Genomic DNA, 16,154 nt, shown 5'->3' with positions numbered 1-16,154 from the left:
TTCATCTTTCATAGACTCCTGAATGTCTGATCAACTTGTTTGTCATTCAGGAGTCCGAGAAAGCTTTGACTATTTCAGCATGCTGGGAGTTGTAGTTTAGTAACAACTGAAGCTGCAATGTTTGTAAATAACTATGTGAGAGCAGTGTTGCCTCCAGCTGTTTTAAAACTACAGCTCCCAGTATGTCCACACATCCTTTATCTGTAGTTTTGCATACACAATAGAAATCTCCTATACTGGATACCAGTATGCTTTACGGCCGGTATCCAGTATGCTGTAAAATCTAGACTAGTCTGTTTGGCTAAAAGACAGGCGACCCCAATTGGTGGCTATTTTGAGCTTGAATTTCAGGTGAATTTTTTTTTTTTTTTTTAACAGTTGTATATTGGGAAATGTCATATTATAATGAGTCCTGCAATATATGAAAAGTTTTTAACAATGACAGTGCCTCTTTAAGGACCAGAGCTTTTTTTGCACATCTGACCACTGTCACTTTAAGCATTAATAACTCTGGGATGCTTTTACTTATGAATTTAATTCCCAGACTGTCTTTTCGTGACATATATTCTTCTTTAACATAGTGGTAAATTTTCGTCGATACTCTCATCATTTCTTTGGTGAAAAATTCCGAAATTTCATGAAAAATTTGAAAATTTTGCATTTTTCTAACTTTAAAGCTCTCTGCTTGTAAGGAAAATAGACATTGCAAATAAATTATATATTGATTTATATATACAATATGTCTACATTATGTTTGCATCATAAAGTTGACATGTTTTTACTTTTGAAAGACATCAGAGGGCTTCAAAGTTCAGCATCAATTTTCCAATTTCTCACAAAATTTTCAAAATCTGAATTTTTCCGTGACCAGTTCAGTTTTAAAGTGGATTTGAGGGTCCTTTATATTAAAAATACCCCAAATATTACCCCATTATAAAAACTGCACCCCTCAAAGTAGTCAAAATGACATTCAGAAAGTTAGTTACCCCTTTAGGTGTTTCATAGGAATAGCAGCAAAGTGAAGGAGAAAATTCAAAATCTTAATCTTTTACACTCTCATGTTCTTCTAGGATCAGTTTTTGAATTTTTACAAGGGGTAAAAGAAGAAAAAGCCCCCCCCCCCCCAAAATGTGTTTCCTAATTTCTTTCGAGTAAGGAAATACCTCCTATGTGGATGTAAAGTGCTCTGTGGGTGTACTACAGGGCTCAGAAGGGAAGGAGCGACAATGGGATTTTGGAGAGTCAATTTTGCTGAAATGGTTTTTGGGGGGCATGTTGCATTTAGGAAGCCCCTATTGTGCCATAACAGCAAAAAAAAAAAAAAAAAAAATACATGGCACACTATTTAGGATACTACATGCCTCAAGGAATGTAACAAGGGGTACAGTGAGCCTTAACACCGCATATGTGTTTGACTAATGTAAATGAAATTTTTTTTTTTCACTATAATGCTGTCCCCCCCCAAATTTACAATTTTTACAAGAGGTAATAGAAGAAAATGCCCCCCAAAAGTTGTAACCCCATTTCTTCTGAGTATGAAAATACCCCATGTGTGGAAATAAAGTGCTCTGTGGCGCAATACAATGCTCAGAAGTGAAGGAGCCACACATGGCTTTTTGAAAGCAAATTTTGCTGATATTGATTTTAGGGGGCATGTTGCATTTAGGAAGCCCCTATGGTGCCAGAACAGGTGTTTGACAAATTTCCACTAAAGTTGTACATGAAAATGAAAAATTAGATGCTGGTGTTACCCCAGATTTTTCATTTTCTGAAGGGTTAATAGGAGAAAAAGGCTCCCAAAATTTGTAATACCATATCTTTTGAGTATGGAAATACCTCATATGTGGATGTAAAGTGCTCTGCGGGCGCACTACAATGCTCAGAAGAGAAGGAGCTCCATTGGGCTTTTGGAGAGAGAATGTGTCTGGAATTGAAGGCCATGTGTGTTTACAAAGCCCCCATGGTGCCAGAACAGTGCCCCCCCCCCACTTGTGACCCCATTTTGGAAATTACACCCCTCACAGATTTTAATTAGGGGTGCAGTGAGCATTTACTTACTGGTGTTAGACACTAACTGATGTTAGACAGCTTTTTGGAACAGTGGGCTGTGCAAATGAAAGTTTTATTTTTCATTTTCACGGACCACTGTTCCAAAAATCTTTCAGACACCTGTGGGGTGTAAATGCTCACTGCGCCCCTTATTACATTCAGCGAGGGGTATACTTTCCAAAAGGGGGTCACATGTGGGGGGGGTCCACGGTTCTGGCCCCATGGAAGCTTTGTAAACACACATGGCCTTCAATTCCAGACACATTCTCTCTCCAAAAGCCCAATGGAGCTCCTTCTCTTCTGAGCATTGTAGTGTGCCCACAGAGCACATCCACGTATAGGATATTTCCGTACTCAAAAAAAAATGGGGTTACAAAGTTTGGGGGGGGGGGGGGGATTCCAATTTTCCTTTGTGAAAATGAAAAATGCAGGGTAACACCAGCATTTTAGTGAGAAAAAAATTATTTTTTTTCATTTTCACATCCAACTTTAATGAAAATTTGTCAAACACCTGTGGGGTGTTAAGGCTCGCTATACCCCTTGTTACGTTCTGTGAGGGGTGTAGTTTCCAAAATGGGGTCACATATGGGTATTTATTTTTTTGCGTTTGTCAAAACCGCTGTAAAATTTACCACCCCTGTGCAAATCACAAATTTAGGCCTCATAAGTGCATGGCGCCCTCACTCCTGAACCCTTTTGTGCACCCACAGAGCCTTTTACCAGCACATAATGGGTATTTTTGTACTCAGGAGAAATTGCATTACAAATTTTGGGGGTATTTAATCTCTTGTGAAAATGAAAAGTATGGGGCAACACCAGCATGTTAGTGTAAAAAATTTAAATTTTTTACAATAACATGCTGGTGTAGAACCCAACTTTACCTTTTCATAAGGGGTAAAAGGAGAAAAAGCCCACCAAAATGTATTAGGCAATTTCTCCTGAGTATGGAAATACCCCATATGTGACACTAAACTTTGCCTTGAAATACGACAGGGCTCCGAAGTGAGAGAGCGCCATGCGCATTTGAGGCTTAGGGATTTGCATAGGGACAGACCCAGATGCAAGAATTACACTTGCCTCCGATACCAAAATTACCCTATGGCAGTGTTTCCCAAACCGGGTGCCTCCATCTTTTGCAAAACTCCCAGCATGCCTGGACAGTCAATGGCTGTCTGGCAATACTGGGAGTTGTTGTTTTGCAACAACTGGAGGCTCCGTTTTGGAAACAGTGCCATACCAGATGTTTTTCATTTTTATTTGGGGTGTGTGTGTGTAATTGTGTAGGGGTATGTGTATATGTAGTGTTTTACCCTTTATATTGTGTAGTGTATTGTTTTTAGGGTACATTCACACGGCCAGGGATTTACAGCGAGTTTCCCGCTGGGAGTTTGAGCGTCAAAGGAAAATTTGCTGCATCGCAAGCTTTCAGCAAGAAACTCATTTTAAACCCCTGCCCAAGTGAATGTACCCTGTGCATTCACATGGGGGAAGGGGGGGCAAACCTTCAGCTGTTGCAAAACTACAACTACCAGCATGCCCTTTGGCTGTGCGTGCTTGCTGGGGGTTGTAGTTATGCAGCAGCTGGAGGCACACTGGTTGCAAAGCACAGTTTGTTACGTAATTCGGTTTCGCAACCAGTGTGCCTCCAGCTGTTGCAAAACTACAACTCCCCAGCATGTACGGTCTATCAGTGCATGCTGGGAGTTATAGTTTGCAACAGCTGGAGGCACACTGGTTGCGAAACACTGAGTTATGTAACAAACTCTGTTTCGCACCCAGTGTGCCTACAGCTGTTGCAAAACTGCAAGTCTCAGCATGCATTGACAACCAAAGGGCATGCTGGGAGCTGTAGTTATGCAACATCTAGAGGCACACTACTACAACTCTCAGCATGCCCTTTGGCTGTCCGTGCATGCTGGGAGCTGCTGTTAAGCAACATCTGGAGGCACACTTTTTCATAGAAAATATGTGCCTCCAGCTGTTGCATGTCTACAACCCCCAGCATGCACAAACTACCAAAGTGCATGCTGGGAGTTGTAGTTGTGCCTTCTGCTGTTGCATAACAACAACTCTTTTGTGCATGCTGGGTGTTGTTGCTGAGCAACAGCAGGAGCCCAGCCTTACCTCCTGCTGCTGCGCTCTGACCTGTCCTGCCTGCTGCCGCCGACTCGTTCCTGGGGCCCCGATCCCGCCGCTGATGGCTGGGATTGGGGCCCCCACACCAGATACAGACTCCCAACACCCGCTCTCGCTCTCCGGAATAGGGGCGGAGCAGGTGCCGTTAGGGACACCCCCACATTAGGAGTCCTTATTCGTCGGTCGGTAACAGCTGACAAATCAGGATGATCGTGATGATTCTGTCTCTGGAAGACCTGTCTTGCATGACACAAAAAATGGATTTAAATGCAGCAAAATTTCCTGAAAAATCCATCTGTGCAAACTGAAAGTCCGGTATCTACAACCTTCACAGCTGTACCATTCAACTGCTGCAGTCTCCAATTATCCAGCCCATCATTTCTACCATTGACGTCAGACGCCAAGAAACCCCACAAGGTCCAGCCACCGGGAATCTGCTAGCTGCTCTCTTCATTACCACAGCGGTACACATCGGGTCTGTGGCAGACAGACCAGCCGCAGAAGCGCACGCCAGCGCCTGCATTCAGCGCACGCAAACCCCGGGTTGGATGGGTGCTTGTCGGCACCAGTTTCTTTGGAAGCTGATCCATATGCATAAATTCCACCTGGCTGGTAAATATACATCTACTTGCAAATATATATCTATTATATGGACTTGGACATGCCAATTCATCTTACCTAATGCATGGACTGTGTTAAATTAATACCGTTCTGAACTATTAAATGCTGGACTATTGAAAGTCCCCTATTTTGGCATTTTCTCACAGTGGAGTGATTATATAATCTGTTTTATGAACACCTCCTCACAAAGGCCCTGTGAAAGGAGGAATATCACTTTTAAATGATAAATATTTGTTTAATAATTTTTTTAAGAATTCATCATACAATTGAAGTACGGTTTATCTTTCATCATGTATCAATTTATTTGATCGTAGCCTTGAGGTTATGGTTAACTCTTTCTTCTTTTTTCTACAAAATTAATTTACACCTGAGGTGTAACTAAGTTGTGAGCTGTTCCATACCTTTTTCTTTTATTCTAATTTACAAATCTGTTTAACGTTCTGGCACCAGTTGATTTAAAAAAAGAAAAACATTTTTCACCTGAGTACCCCTTTTAATTGTGTAAATTTTTTTTTTGTACTATAATTTTGTTGTGGAATTGTGGGGTGGTATGTGCACTGCAAATCATCAGCGAATTCTGCTATTTTTGGACTTTTTGACTTAATAATTTTCTGCAAAGGTGACATGTTTTAAATTGAAATATCCTATAGAAATCCTGAATAATATGCTATATGCTGTGCTTCTTTGGCAGTATTGTCCTTTTAATTCACGGACGATCACATGCAGTTAGCCGTAGAATGGGTGTTATGAAATGTGGAGCTGAACTGATCTCCGTTTCCCCTTCTCTTCCTGCCTGGCAGCCTGTCAGAAAGACAAACACCAGCTGAGTGCTTTATACTGAACATTGAGATAAAGCGACACACAAGCTCTGGTGTTACCTCTACCATATGGATCTCTTCTTCTACCTGAAGCACATGGCTGGAACACTTTTCAGGTTTGGGGGTCACTTTTCTGTACTAAACTTCTGTATGTGCAGGTTTTAAGGGGAAAGGTTGGGCAGGAGATTGTGGAAGCTAATTCTAGGGCTAAGTGAGGTATGGATACCAGTCGGGTACTGGAAATAACGACATGCTGTTTTTTAGACACTCTGACCCAGTCGTGTAGCGATCACAATCTGATCCTTGTCAAAGTCTGTAAGAACCTTACGCCCGCCATTTTATTTTTATTTTTTGTTTTTTATACAGAATTTTTGGCTTTGATGTAACCATCTGCACCACCACTTTTGTATTCTGCTGATACTCCTTCCATATCAACTTTTAAGAACTGAGGGGAAGATTTGTCAAAACCTGTCCAGAGGAAAAGTTGCTGAGTTGCCCATAGCAACCAATCAGATCGCTTCTTTTATTTTCTAAAAGGCCTCTGAAAAATGAAAGAAGTCATCTGATTGGTTGCTATGGGCAACTCAGCAACTTATCCTCTGGACAGGTTTTGATAAATCTCCCCCTGACTGTTCAATTGCTGTCCCTATACATCCCACTCCTTTACAGAAGCCATAGTCACAAGATTAATCTATGGTATTAGGTATAATGTTATGGCTGAGCAGTGTTTAATGTCCTGATACTTAAAGGAGGTAACTGTGGTGCATACCAACTTATCCCCTACCCAAAGGTTGTTTCGGATGCTTCTTCTTGGGCAACATGCTCCCTTCCTGGGGTGCAGCGCAGGAGATTGGGGGGGGGGGGGGGTCTCAGCAAAGTTGTCATGTACCACAGTAATTCTTTTAAAGAGCATTCCTAGTCTTAAGTAATAATAGTGTGGTAAAGGGTTAGGTAACATTGTAAGATACTTTGTTTTCATTCTTTGGCCTGTCTCCAGTGTGTGAAAACATATACATACGGTATATTTAAAGACTAGTTGTTCTTTTGCAGTTTTCCACAATGTTTTGGTGCTGATAAAAAATGACCAGCCTGGATTCCAGGATAGGAAAAAGATTTGTGGTTTTAGTTTGTAGAAGATTGCTTTTATGGTTGCACTGGAGAGTCTGGTAATCCATCTGAACCCTCCAATATATTTCTTTATGGTCCATCAATTCCAGCTGTGTTCTACTTGCAGACATCCATTCCAAATAGTAAGAAGACGCCTGAGGGTCCCCTGATCATCTGGTACTTTTGTTGTTGTTGCTTAGAGCAGGGTTTCCCAACCAGGGTGCCTCCAGCCTCTGGCTGTCCGGGCATGCTGTGAGTTGTAGTTTTGCAACAACTGGATGCACCCTGGTTGGGAAACACTGCCCTGAATGCTATGATAATTAATAAAATACACTGAGTCTTTTCAGCACCATTGTTCTCCGGGACACTGGGGTGCTATGAGAACTTACCAGGGGTGCCGTGGCTTACAGATGGGGAAGATGGCAACACGATGTCTGTGGCTTGGCATGCACCCTGGGCTTTGATTTCTCCTGCCTCAAGCTGCAAGCCACTAGAGCCCAATGAGTGACTGCAGGAAGTAATACAGAAAATGGAGGTAACTGCAGGGTCACCTTTCTGCGACAGCTGTAGTTGCAAACTTGTTATAGCACAATGTTAGGGAATGCTATGGTACATTCTGATGTAAGTGTCTTTATTTAACCCACAAAAAATAAGGATATTCAAGTTTATAATCCCTCCTCCCTAGTACAATGTGACTTCCTGTACATGTTAGAAATCGTGTCATGAGAACTGTTGACTCAGCAGGTAAAAGATGGGAATCGGAGATACATTCATGGCCGTAAATGTTTGCACCCCTGAAATTTGAAAATGAATTATTTCTCACAGAAAAGGATTGCAGTAACACATGTTTTGCTATACACATGTTTATTCCCTTTGTGTGTATTGGAACTAAACCAAAAAAGGGAGGAAAAAAGCAAATTTGACATAGTGTCACACCAAACTCCAAAAACGGGCTGGAGAAAATCATTGGCACCCTTTCAAAATTGTGTAAAAATAAGATTGTTTCAAGCAAGTGATGCTCCTTTAAATTCACCTGGGGCAAGTAACAGGTGTGGGCAATATAAAAATCACACCTGAAAGCAGATAAAAAGGAGGAAAGTTCACTTAGTCTTTGCCTTGTGTGTCTGTGTGTGCCACACTAAGCATGGGCAACAGAAAGAGGAGAAGAGAACTGTCTGAGGACTTGAGAACCAAAATTGTGGAAAAATATCAACAATCTCAAGGTTACAAGTCCATCAGAGATCTAGATTTGCCTTTGTCCACAGTGCGCAATATTATCAAGAAGTTTGCAACCCATGGCACTGTAGCTAATCTCCATGGGCGTGGACGGAAGAGAAAAATTGATGAAAGGTGTCAACGCAGGATATTCCGGATGGTGGATAAGCAGCCCCAAACAAGTTCCAAAGATATTCAAGCTGTCCTGCAGGCTCAGGGAGCATCAGTGTCAGCGCAAACTATCCGTCAACATTTAAATGAAATTAATCGCTATGGCAGGAGACCCAGGAGGACCCCACTGCTGACACAGAGACATAAAAAAGAAAGACTACATTTTCCCAGAATGAACTTGAGTAAGCCAAAATCCTTCTGGGAAAATGTCATGTGGACAGATAAAATGTACTATAGAGACAAAAAGACAGGAGGATCCTAGTGAAATGCCATTAAAAATGCAGGCAATGTTGGCAATAATATTATGCTCACCGGATTGTGTTATGCTTAGAGTATAACATCTGTAACAGCTCATCAGATAGCGGGTCAGCAGCCTTGGAGCACCCGATCCTCCAGGAGAGTCGGCAGACAGAGATAGAACTTGGTAGCAAAAAAAAGAAAGAATTTCTCCCAAAACAGGCGCTTCTCCCAATAAAAGGTTTTCTTTATTCCATCATGGTAGATATAAAAAATTAAAAAGCACTTTTAACGCGTTTCTAGCTCGGACAGAGCTCTTTATCAAGACGTGCATGTGTAAGACTCTGTAGGGCTCTGTACACTGAGGACAAGCAGGGCTCTGAGGGCAAGCAGGGCTCTGTGCACGGAGGACAAGCAGGGCTCTGTGCACGGAGGACAAGCAGGGCTCTGTGCACGGAGTACAAGCAGGGCTCTGTGCACGGAGGACAAGCAGGGCTCTGTGCACGGAGGACAAGCAGGGCTCTGTGCACGGAGGACAAGCAGGGCTCTGTGCACGGAGGACAAGCAGGGCTCTGTGCACGGAGGACAAGCAGGGCTCTGTACACTGAGGATCTGTGACTCTCCCATACAGCAGGCTAATTGACAAGCCTGGAACCTGCACAGTGCGCTGATTGTCCTGCCCACACTGTATTTTGTTTCGGTGCAGAGACACAGAGGCAATAGCTGCAGGACATGTTTTACTCAAAACATACAATTCTTTAACAAATGTATATTAGAAACATACATACAATCTTATCAGCATTATATAAGACGTTTTTGTCAACTACAGCTATGCTTTAAGGTTTTAGCTTAATCAAGTAAATGTACTTAGTTGTAAACATATGTGCATTCTTAGGAGTGCTGGGCTTCTTTTATATTAAAGGGGTATTCCAGGCCAAAACTTTTTTTTATATATCAACTGGCTCCGTAAAGTTAAGCAGATTTGTAAATTACTTCGATTAAAAAATCTTAATCCTTGCAATAGTTATTAGCTTCTGAAGTTGAGTAGTTTTTTTCTGTCTAACTGCTTTCTGATGACTCAAGTCCCTGCATGATGGGAGAATATCCCCATAGGAACTGCACAGCTCCCGGGACGTGACATCATCATTGAGCAGTTAGACAGAAAACTTCAAAAGCTAATAATTATTGAAAGGATTAAGACTTTTTTAATAGAAGTAATTTACAAATCTGTTTAACTTTCCGGAGCCAGTTGATATATATAAAAAAGTTTTTGCCTGGAATACCCCTTAAATTTGGTATCTCACCCATGTGTTTTTTTGTTAGAGGGTGGCTCATAAATCTATTGTGTTTACCCCGATTAAGTGACAAAGTGCACAGCTGATAAAAGTTATGAACCATCAAACTTATACCCAACAAACACAGTTTTAAATGTTCCCTACAGGAACATCTTTTTCAAACATTCTGTGATTGGTCTCCCCCAATATCACTGTCTGTCCACTGTAATTTGACAGTGTCCCACTACACTCTATGGGGGAGATTTTTTAAAACTTGTCCAGACAAAATGTTGCTGAGCTGCCCATAGCAACAATCAGGTTTTTTTTTGTTTTGTTTTTTTTTAAAGGCCTCTGAAAAATTAAAGCTGCAATCTGATTGGTTGCAATGGGAAACTCAGCAGGTTTTCCTCTAGACAGGTTTTGATAAATCTCCCCCTATGCATTTAAAGTAGAACTCCAACAAAATTTTTATTTTGCCATTATGCACAGGCTGCCGCAACTAAACCTTAACTTACTTTCCTCTGTATCCCCCTTCAGGACGGCACCAAATATGGAAGTTGCTTCTCCCATCACTGTAGGGACAGGAAACAGGTTTAAAAGGGCCCATCCTCTTACACACCCCAGTGTTTTTCCTGTCCCTACAGGGATAGGGCAGAGAGGTGCATGGATGCACTGAAGATCTCTTGGGGATCGGTCGATCTGGGCATGCTTAACTTCTCCTTCCTCCATGCAACTTACCCCCCCAGGCCGGTACTCTCCCCTGTAGAGAGTCCCCTGTCCTGAGTTAAAATGTCCCCAAACCAGTACGGCTGCTCGGGGGACTCTGCAGGTGGCGGGGCTCTCAAGGCTTAAGCAGCTATTTCCATCGAGCTAATATTGAGGCCACATCTGTAGCAAGAGCAATTTTTATTTGCTCCAACCGCGTGACTTATAAGGGTACCCCAAGGGATCAGGTATTCGAATCCTCGGTATCTCTAGCAGATTCCTCTGCAGAATTTAGTGAGGTTTGCCACCAGATCCTCTCTCTTGTCCAACTGGGTCCGCCGTGTACTCTGGCTTTAGGCTAGTCTGGAAACTATCTTTTATAAAAATAAAAAATAAAAAGTTGGACAAGATTCTTGGATGCCACAGATAAGGTAAAGGAATTTACAGGCCGCCAACACACACACACACACACACACAATCCTCTCCTCAATGTAATAGTCAGCTCAATTAGAGGTGGGGGTCTTGGATATGTTGTCTCTGGTCGCCATCATACCTGTTCAAAGAGATAAAGGATGTATACTATTGTATATCCACCCTTGGTTCCAGCGTTCCCTTCAGTTCACTGTGTCTTTGAACAGGGAAATACAACATTTCCAGTTCAAATTGCCTCCTGTTGGGAATCTCCTCTCCTCTTCTCCCAGAATTTTCTCAAAATTTGTGGTGGAGATGGTGATAGCCTGAGACAACAGGATGGCCAGATATTCCCCTATCTGGACAACTTCCTGTTTGTGGCAAGGTCCAGGGAGGAAATTCAGTCACACTTGTCATAGTCTCTGGATTTCTTTTAGTTCCTAGGGTAAGAAGTAAATTGAGAAAAAATCAAGCTTAGATCCCTTCACCTGCAAGGTTTTTTTCTGGGAACAATGTTGGATTTAGAATCCCAGATGTCCTTTCTCCCAGATTCTAAAAGACGATGTAGTCAACAAAGGATCCTGGGCCTCATGACCTCTTGTATACAAGTAGCCTGAAATCTGGCCCACTCCAGGCAGTGTCAGGCGAATCATTTATCTCCCACTGCGACAGGAGTCAATCGGCCCTAAACAGAAATATTCTGGTTTTCTTCAGTCACCAAAAGATCATTGGGACAAGAGGAATCTCTCAGTAGGAATCTTCTGGTCCTGTAAGCCTGAAGTTCTCAAACTACAGGAAATTAAGGGCAGCCTCGGAAGCATTTAGTCCCTTAAAGGCCAGTTAGTCGGGAAGCATTTAAGAGTTTACTCAGGCAATACAACAGCAGCTTCGTTCATAAGACACCAAAAGGGTACAAGTCACCATCATCCCGCTTTCCTGGGCATATAGGATAGTCCATCATAGTTATACACCTTATCCAAGCAGACTTCTTAAATAGGAGAGCAAACCCAGGGGAGGGGGAACTCCACAAAGCTGCTTTTAACATGATAGTTCAGAGCTAGGATCTCCAGCAGAAAGACCTGTTAGCTTTCTGGGAAATCAGAATGGTCTCATTGTTCCTTTCATTAAACAAAAGGGATTTCCCTGCAGGTCTGGATGCCCTAGGTCAGGACTTGCATTGAAGCCGGTCTTTTTGCCTTTCCCCTCTTCCCTCTTCCCCCAACGGTCCTTAGGAAGATGAAGAGAGGGATAGTGATTCTGGTAGCTCTGGTTGGTCTATGGGGAACTGGTTCCCACTGTTAGAGACCCTAACATTTGCTTCCCCTCTTATGTTCCCAGTCAAACTAAATCTGCTCCATCAAAGCCCCTATGGTTCCCTGAGGTAGGGAGACTCCACCTCACAGCACAGATACTGCATGGTGGATCCTAAAACGGGGATTATCCATTCAGGGAGGAAGCCCTTGGTGAGGGTTTAATATCCGTCTGCAGGATAAAGCATTTGAAATAGTTTATCCTAGCGTACCTTTAGCCTTGAATTTTTAGCAGGAGGGTCTGCAGAAGGGCCTAAGTTGTAGCACTATAAAAGTGCAGGGGACAACTCTGTTGAGCTTCCTAGGGGTGTCCCTAGCTGAGGACAGGCTAGTTTTTTAGGGGGTCAGCATCAGCTACCCCGATCTAGACCCCTAAGGGTTACAGGTGAGAAGATAAATCTCAGGCACAGTCCAGATTTTCTTCCTAAGGTGTCTTCTTACTTTCATAGAAGTCAAGAAATTAGGTGTGGATGAAGGGGTGAGGAAGGCACCAAATGAATGAAGCTTCACAGAGGTTGATAATATTAGCAGGTAAAAAAGCGAGACCAACAGAAAAGCTGGGTGGGGGTGCTGGAACAAAAAAATATAGAATACGACTTCAGTAGACGTATGCAGCAAGAAGAAAAGAATATTATCCGCACTCACCACCAGATTCAGTAATAGCTGCTCCTAAATGGATAACATAGCCAGACCAGGACTGCAGACTCGTTCAGTGCGCTCAGAGGCTACAACCGGTTATTTTGCGCATTTGCGCTTCATCCGGCCAGATGAAGCGCAAATGCGCAAAATAACCGGTTGTAGCTTCTGAGCGCACTGAACGAGTCTGCAGTCCTTGTCCGGCTATGTTATCCATTTAGGAGCAGCTATTACTGAATCTGGTGGTGAGTGCGGATAATATTCTTTTCTTCTTGCTACATATGTCTACTGATGTCAAGAAATTACTTTACCCCTTTTTTTTTCTTTCAGAACCCCAAGGATCAGCGAGAACAGATCTTCCACACTCTTGATATTAGGGGAATTATTTTCAGGTACCTGGAAGCTACGGTAGAGTAGAGGTCAGATGAGAATCTGTCTGTTCAGTATGGTGCAAAAAGGCCTCAATAGACCCAGCGGTAGGTGGATTAAATCAGCTATCAAGGAAGCTTACAAATCAGAGGGGAAAGATTATCCTCTGTTATTGAAACACACTACAAGAGCAGTCTCTTCATCATGGGCTTAGAAATTGGAGGCATCTCCTGATCGGATCTGCAGGGCAGCTATGTGGTCGAGCCATCACACTAGAGTAGACGTACTGGCCAACAAGGATGCAAGGTTCTTCAGGCCATGGTCCCTCCCTAGAGCTACTTATCTGGTATGGCTCCATATTTGGTGCTGTCATGAAGGGGGGTGCAGTGGAATTATTTCCTACCGTTAATTTGGTTTCCATTAATCCTTCATGACAGCACCACCGTAACTCCCACCCTATATTGTTGGTGTTGGGTTCATTATATCTGACATCCTGGCGCTGACACTATACTGTGCAGTATCCCTATGCTCGGGCTGCAAAAGGTAAACAAAATAAACTTTAACGCATGTTCCTACGTTGGCCTTACGCTCTTCCTAGGGTCGGGAACGTCGGAAAGCCATCAGCCTATCACCAGCTGCAGCGATGTTCCGCCTCGGTCGGTGATAGGCTGAGCCCACTGTCATGTAAGAAGCCGCCTTCTTACATGACAGTACGCTCAACCTATCACCAGCCGAGGCGGAACATTGCTGCGGCCGGTGATAGGCTGACGGCTGTCTGACGTTCTATCCCCTAGGAAGCTTGTCTGGACCGACAGGCAAGGTGGGTTAAAGTTTATTTTGTTTACCTTTTTCAGCCCGGGGATAGGGATACCGCACAGTATAGAACAGTGGTCTTCAACCTGCGGACCTCAAGATGTAGCAAAACTACAGCCCCCAGCATGCCCGGACAGCCAACGACTGTCCAGGCATGCTGGGAGTTGTAGTTTTGCAACATCTGGAGGTTCACAGGTTGAAGACCACTGGTATAGAGTGTCAGCACCGGCGGCCGCAACAAACAGGAGGGCAGCGTTTGAGGGTGATATGTGAGTATTTACCCCGGTGGGGACAGCGCAGCGCAGCGCTGGGCTAATAATTAATTTGGGGGGAGCAGAACAGTGCTCACGGGTCACATTTGATTAGTTCCCTCATGGAACTCCCTCATTATCAGCTGAGCTGATAATTCATTCCCGAGGGGGAGGGGCCAAACCGGTATTGCGGTATGGGGAAAAATTCATATAGTGCAGAACAAAAATTTCGGTATTCGCTATGAACTGGTATACCGCCCAGCCCTACCCTTAAAGGGGTATTCCAGGCAAAAACTTTTTTTTATTTATCAACTGGCTCCGGAAAGTTAAACAGATTTGTAAATTACTTCTATTAAAAAAATCTTAATCCTTCCAATAGTTATTAGCTTCTGAAGTTTTCTGTCTAACTGCTCAATGATGATGTCACGTCCCGGGAGCTGTGCATGATGGGAAAATATCCCCATAGGAGCTACACAACTCCTGGGATGTGAGTCATCAGAAAGCAGTTAGACAGAAAACAGCAACTCAACTTCAGAAACTAATAACTATTGGAAGGATTAAGATTTTTTTAATAGAAGTAATTTACAAATCTGTTTAATTTTCTGGAGACAGTTGATGTATAAAAAAAAGTTTTGGCCTGGAATACCCCTTTAACTTAATATTTGGATGCCCACCCTTTGGAAAAAATAACTGAAATCAGTTGCTTCCTATAACCATCAATAAGCTTCTTACACCTCTCAGCCTCTCAGCTCCAGGTCTCTCTTATTGGAAGGGCGCCTTTTCCCAACAGCAATTTTAGGATCTCTCCACACATGTTCAATGGGTTTTAAATCTGGACTCATTGCTGGTCACTTCAGAACTCTCCAGCGCTTTGTTACCATCCATTTCTGAGTGCGCTTTCATTTATGTTTGGGGTCATTATCCTGCTGGAAGACCCAAGATCTCGGACGCAAACCCAGTTTTCTGACACTGGGCTGTACAGAGTGACCCAAAGTCCGTTGGTAATCCTCAGATTTCATGATGCCTTGCACACATTCAAGGCACCCAGTGCCAGAGGCAGCAAAACAACCCCAAAACATAATTGAACCTCCACCATATTCATTCTTTTTAGGCCTCATTCTGTTTTTAGTAAACAGTAGAATGATGTGCTTTACCAAAAAGCTCTATCTTGGTTTCATCTGTCCACAAGACATTTTACCAGAAGGATTTTGGCTTACTCAAGTTCATTTTGGTAAATTGTAGTCTTGTTTTTTTATGTCTCTGTGTCAGCAGTGGGGTCCATTTCATTTAAATGTTGACTGATAGTTTGTGCTTACACTGATGCTCCCTGAACCTGCAGGACAGCTTGAATATCTTTGGAACTTGTTTGGGGCTGCTTATCCACCATCCGGACCATCCTGCGTTGACACCTTTTCATCAATTTTTCTCTTCCGTCCATGCCCAGGGAGATGAGCTACAGTGACATGGGTTGCAAACTTCTTGATAATGTTGTGCACTGTGGACAAAGGCAAATCTAGATCTCTGGAGATGGACTTGAGTAGAGATGAGCGAACTTACAGTAAATTCGATCCGTCACGAACTTCTTGGCTCGGCAGTTGATGACTTATCCTGCATAAATTAGTTCAGCCTTCAGGTGCTCCGGCGGGCTTGAAAAGGTGGATACATTTCTAGGAAAGATTCTCCTAGGACTGTATCCACCTTTTCCAGCCCACGGGAGCACCTGAAAGCTGAACTAATTTATGCAGGAAAAGTCATCAACTGCCGAGCCGAGAAGTTCGTGACAAATCGAATTTACTGTAAGTTCGCTCGCTCATCTCTAGACTTGAGAACCAAAATTGTGGAAAAATATCAACAATCTCAAGGTTACAAGTCCTCAGACAGTTCTCTTCTCCTTTCTGTTATCCATGCTTAGTGTGGCACACACAGACACACAAGGCAAAGACTAAGTGAACTTCTCTCCTTTTTATCTGCTTACAGGTGTGATTTGTATATTGCCCACACTTGTTACTTGCCCCAGGTGAGTTTAAAGGA

General features: G+C 43.0%; 1 protein-coding gene across 4 annotated transcripts in view; it reads left to right on the top strand.

The window, feature by feature from the left end:
* FNDC3A (fibronectin type III domain containing 3A) overlaps positions 1 to 16,154 on the top strand; it is a 316,088-nt gene that overhangs the window by 26,689 nt on the left and 273,245 nt on the right. The window contains exons 1-2 of one of the 4 annotated variants that reach the window (XM_056562072.1): positions 4,692 to 4,797; positions 5,607 to 5,740. The exons of 2 other annotated variants lie outside the window; for them this stretch is intronic. The gene's annotated coding sequence lies outside the window, so the exon portion shown is untranslated. Of the gene's footprint in view, positions 1 to 4,691; positions 4,798 to 5,606; positions 5,741 to 16,154 lie in introns of those variants that run through there. One more of the 4 variants, XM_056562071.1, reaches the window with a different exon arrangement.

Source organism: Hyla sarda, chromosome 2 (assembly GCF_029499605.1).
Source record: "Hyla sarda isolate aHylSar1 chromosome 2, aHylSar1.hap1, whole genome shotgun sequence".
NCBI lineage: Eukaryota > Metazoa > Chordata > Amphibia > Anura > Hylidae > Hyla > Hyla sarda.
The sequence above is the reverse complement of the archived record's forward strand: the minus strand, read 5'-3'. Positions and strand labels throughout refer to the sequence as shown.